Source organism: Thunnus thynnus, chromosome 11, assembly GCF_963924715.1.
Source record: "Thunnus thynnus chromosome 11, fThuThy2.1, whole genome shotgun sequence".
Lineage (NCBI taxonomy): Eukaryota > Metazoa > Chordata > Actinopteri > Scombriformes > Scombridae > Thunnus > Thunnus thynnus.
In genome coordinates, this window is record NC_089527.1 from 6,142,308 (window position 1) to 6,148,307 (window position 6,000).

The following is a 6,000-nucleotide window of genomic DNA, read 5'->3' on the forward strand; positions in this document are numbered from 1 at the left end:
ACCCCGGTGGGTTCTGAAAGTTGTAATTTCATGGTGTCTACCAGATGTTCAGACTAAACCCCAAAACAGAGATATCATTCTGTTTGACTGCCGCAAGTCGAGTAGTGGCCGTACCTCATGTCCCCATACAGATGTTTGTCATCTCATCAAACTTTCTATAGGGGGTTTAGTGTCAGTGTCATGGGTAGCTCTACTGAATGTGCCCCATAGGGAAACACACAGACAGAGAGGTTATAGCTGTGAACTACCAAGGCATGTGATAGCGGCACAGCTGGTGGGGAACACATGTAAGAGGCCTGCACATATGTTAGGTGTTTAACCCATCAAAGAGATTGTAATCCAGCGGTGAATTGAGTGGATCATCATTACAAGTGTCCTTTGAACTAACTTTTAATAAAGATAACACACCCCTTTGACCTCTCTTATCAAGCAGAAGGGTCGACCTCATCACCTTCAGATGAGATAAAACGGGAGCACATCGAACCTAAGTTTGTCAAATTACAACTCACCTTTCTTCCCTTTTTTTTTCTCTCTCTCTCTATCTTCTACCAATTTATATAATTAGGTTGCGTTGTGGGACTTCGCTCGCTGAATGTATTAAGGCACTCAATAATAGTAGATTAATTTAATCTGCCTGGAAATGGAAACATATCTCCTTTAATGCTGCAAAGTTATTTCCTCTCAATGTCACTGCTGTTGGTTGTACAGCAAGACTTGATTATGAGGCTGGGAAATATATACACATGGAAGAGCAGAGAAATGACAGCGTCTCCTGCCTCCCTTGCCACCATGTTCAGCTTTTTCACTCCCTCTTTTCCAAAAAAGAGAAAAGAAAAGAAGCCTTTATAAATAATTGAAGGTCTGCTCAGGCCGAGTACTGAAGGGAGGCTGAAATAACCAAAGAGGCAGGCTGCAGATGAAGACAAGCTGCGAGAGCACTGCGGCCCGTCTGATTTGTGCATGAGAAATGAGATGGGGAATTAAAGCATGGTACACTAGCTGCCACCGTATACAGGGCTGCTGCTGTGTATTCCTGTCAGATCCATCTAACTGCAAAGTGCTGCTGCACAGTCATGTAGTGGAGACTGATGCTGTGAGCTCACACACACACACACACACACTTTGAACTGTTTTAACAAGAGTGGTATAGAAAATAGAGATTGCGACTAAGAGGCTTATTAGTTGTAATGCCAGTGTTTGGACATGAATGCAGATTATATATATATGCAGACTCGATAAAGGCTGCTGTTAAATGTGTTTATGTAGCAGAGTGATGTCAAAAATAACCTTCAAAATCATAATGAACAATATAAAACTTCCTCCTCTCCTCTCTCAGGAGCTGTTACATCTCCTGCTGATGTAGTCGGCTGAATCCTCACAAACACACACACATACACACACACACACACACAAACACTCCCACCACACTCTCTTCATGCTGCGATCGTGATAAATGAGCCACACTACAAGTCAACAGACACTTGTCTTCAGTTACCATTCTGTTCTCATATTCCTCATTTAAATTATGCAGTCCAAAGCCTCCTTTTTTTTTTTTTTTTAAACAATTTGCCAGTGTGCTGCTCGGTGTCTCAGGGGAGTGCTACATTAGATTCAATTTCAGGCCCACGTCAGGCAAATTTAGGGCAGTCATGCAGACGCTTCCTGAATGCACCGGCTGCCGCGCTGTTTTCGCGTGTATGCAAGTGTCTGTCTGTCTGTCTGTGCGTGCCTGTGTGAATCGGATCCATGACTATGTATGTCTCTGCACCAAAAGGCCTCTCAGCCCTCTTGCCTTCGTGCCCGGAAGCCCATCCGCGTCATTTTCATTAGGACCGTCTTGCAGCAGATTGTCTGGCGTAATTCAGAATTAATCGTGTGGTTTTACTCTAGTAGCTTCAAACAGGGCTCCCATATGGCGCCATGCACAGTTAAGTGGGCCATTCTGTGTGGAGGGGCAGGCGCAGATGTGCAGACCGCCGAGTGATGCCGGGCATGCATGGAAAAATGAACTCTCCTGACCGTCTTGATGTGTACCTTTGCTGTCATTTCCCAGAAGTTAGACAAAGCAAACGGAGGCTTTTGTCAAACCAGTTTGCTAGCATACCTTACCAAGAAATGGCTCCTGCTCATTGACTCTCAGTCAAGCGACCCAGGTGACCCAGGGCGTCATCGCAGACTTTTGCTTTGTGTGAAACAAAGCAGCAGACAGGAAGGAAGAGTAAAAAAAATAGAAAAGCTTTAAGGAATGAGCTCTCCAGAATCCGTCAAGCCTTTTGATGTCGCGTTAATCAACGCATGATTGAAAATGAAGGCGTCTACGTATCAACAAACCATAAGATCGAGCCGGTGTTCAGCGTCGACCGTGGTGTTTGAAATGTGCTCTAAAACACATCAAATTGTGTTTTGTAACCGCAGCTTCTTACTTGGCACATTGTTGCAGGTTGAGGCGCTGATTACAAATCATCATCTCCGTCAAATGAAACTTAATTAAGTAGACAATAAGAGCTGATTGCCTCTCCCTCCCACTGATGCTGTTATGGTGACAACAGAAGATAAAAGAGCATCATGAAGACTGATCAGATTTAAATGGTGAGAAGTGAGAAGTCCTTGGCATCAGCACACTGCAGACTGATGCAAATGCAAAAGAGGTTAGGTTAGTTATATGCAGCGTGACAGATTATCTCTTTGGGTGTTTAGTCTTTAGTATAATGTGATCTTTGTTCCAACAGTTACTACGCTGTAAACTGTGCAAGTGACACTATATGGCCAAAAATATGTGGACGCCACAATCCACAGTCTGTGGTTTGAACGAGGCTCTTTTGTTCCAGTGAAGGCAACAGATTGTGAAATGAACTTCAGTGTTTCAATGTGACAATGCTGCAATGTGCAGCAGTTAAACCTCTTAACATCCACCGGGTCGCCAGTTGTAAGCAGTAGTATCACACAGTAATGAGTCCAAGCAAATTGGCACATTTTGGCCAGTGACAGCACAAACTAAAAACTCCCTAACTCCCATAAGGTTAGGCCTAGAGGTCTGGCATTGTATACAGGTTGAAAAGATGTAGCAGGAATATGGTGTTCTGCATAGTTGTGGCATAAAGCATGTCCTAATTATATTTATTCAAATATGACTCATCATAAATGAGGACCAAAAACACTTTTTTGAGCCTTATTTGAACTGATGTGGTTTTGTTTGTGTTTTAGCCGCATGCTAAACAAACACATTTCCAGAAACTAGAAGATGTCACCTGTCAAATGAAGCCTAATACCTGCATCACGGCCTTACAGTTCTTCCATTTCGGTGTGCCAATTAGGTGAAAATTGGCTGGATGTTAAAGGGTTAACCTTTGATTTCACCTGTTGATACTATAACTACAAAATTATATGGATGTGTATTAGGGATGTGCCAGTATTTGTCCAGTATTTGTATTTGTATCTATTTGTTGAGGCAGCAAAATTATTGGTATTTGTATTTGTATTCGAATAAAAGTGGAAACAATAAATGTTTATGAATAAACTACCTTATGAAGGACAAATATTTTTTAAAATATTTGTACGAAACAAATATTTGTTAAAAAACCCACTATTTGTGTTTATTTTTTCACTCACTTTGTGTCATAGAGAGATGATTGGAAGGTTTTGCCATGTTTCACCACTGGTTATCAGATAATTGCCATACAACTATCTATGTTTTTCAAGTTCATATATATACATACATATACATATACACACACACACACACACACACACACACACATATATATATATATATATATATATATATATATATATATATATATATATATACATACACATATATACATACATACATACATATATATATATATATATATATATATATATATATATATATGTATATGTGTGTGTGTCGGTGTGTGTCGGTGTGTCAGTGTGTTGTGTAATTCAACATCCGTCAGACGACATGCGTGACTTTTCTGTTTATTTTACACAAATATCTTCTCACACTGAAGTAAAACCAGTACTCATCTTGTCTCGTCTCGTCTCGCCTTTATTATCTTATTCCATTTTGAAACGTGATACGTCTGTTTTTTTTTCCTCTAGGTGGTTAACAATCAATGACTTCATAAATTAATCCAGTTCAGTGCAGTGTTATCTTGAGGAAATCAAAGCACATTACAGTCTGTTGACATGAGGACAACACTTTTTTTTTTTTTGGTCTGACACTTTGTGTCACCAGCATTTCTCACTATCAAGACATAAAAGCCCAGACATGCTATCAGCTGTGCAAGAATGTGAAGCTGAGGATTGTTATTATGAAGAAGAGCGGCCCGCATGCAGAGTTCACAGAGAAAACGACAGAGAGTCGACACACCACTGTCCTTCTGGTTTTTTGACAGGTCGAAGGTCACAGGCACTCTGAGGCAGATGGTATTTATTTCATTAAGTGCTGCGCGCCTCCAAGGTAACCTGGGGCGATGCAGTCCTGTGAGTGGTGAGTCGGCGTGTTTGGTCGGGGAAAAGGGGCAGCCGGGTTAGACGGTATCTTTCCTCTCATCAAGGTTAAAGAACATGGGAGAGTGAGCGGCCCTCAGGCTAAAAACAAAGCAGGATTTAACAGCTGACATATTGTTGTCACAGGAAAATTTCTTTCATCTTCTTTTTGCCACAGTTGTTAAACCCAGACAGACTGATAGGACACGGCTTCTCTTGAACAGATATTATCTTACCTTTCTGTTTCTCCTGTCAAACTTTGAGCACAACATTAACACAGAGCCTCTATTTATCATGCATCTAAGAGTAGGTAAGGAAATCTATCTCTGCGAAAATCCAAGGTTATTGCAAGCTTACGGCAGCAGAGAAAATGTAGCTTTGCATGATGTTTTTGGGTTTGTCACAACCAACATTTTTCAGCAGTAATAAATCAAACTTGGATCGCTCACACAGCTCCTCAGAAAAACTGCACAGATTCATTAATTTCCAAATCGCTCAGCATGAAGCTATGGGAGAGAAGAAAAAGCTGCATTCATGTTACAGTAATTGTGGGTTTATTTATTTATTTATCCATTTATTTATTTAAAAACCAGTTGTGGAGCTATATTTAAGAGTTTATCTGTGTAATTCCACACTGGGAGGCATCACAGAAATATTTCCTACCTTTAAGGGAATATTAGAGTTCATTGCTGCATGTGCAATATAATATATATAACACATGCAAGATGCAGACCTCTTATAGGCCTTGCTCGCAATGACAATGCTAACATGCTAATGTTTAGCAAGTATAATGTTTACCATGTTACCTTAGCTGTGTCTCAAATCACATACTTCTGTTAGTACACTTTCATGTAGTACACTGTGTACACTATATATTACTGGCATAGTGCGTGAATTTCTACAAGGTAGTGTTGTCTCAAATCAAACACGGCGGTTGTGCACTTACCGGAAATGACGATCGCAAATTAGCATTAGCTAGCGTTAGCATTAGCTAGCGTTAGCATTAGCTAGCGTTAGCATTCGCGTTATCGCTCACGCTACCAAATCATTACAGACTGCTAAATTAACCCAAAAAACATACTGATGACTTATATCCGACAACAGTATAGTGGTGCTTAGTGCTAAAAAACACATGTATAACTTGTTCACTGTAGTTACAACGTACTCGGCCGCCATTTCCAGTTTGAAAAGTGGTCCCTCCCCTTCCGCTACGTAGTTCCACACTCAACTTTCTGACCGTTTTGAGTGCACCATCCGGGTTCTCACAGTGCATTTTTCCATACTTCTCAGTGTGAACGCACTTATGCACTCAAAATGTTAAGTGTAAGTACAGAAGTACGCGATCTGAGACACAGCACATGTCTTAGTTCAGCGTGTTAGCATGCTAACATAGCACATAAGCACAGCTATCAATAGTTCTGCAGGTATTTGCTCATAAACAACAGTATTGGACAAATGAAACATTTGTAAACATAGAAAACACTCAAAAAACTCTTTACACTATGGTGAAATGGAAAAGATGACGTA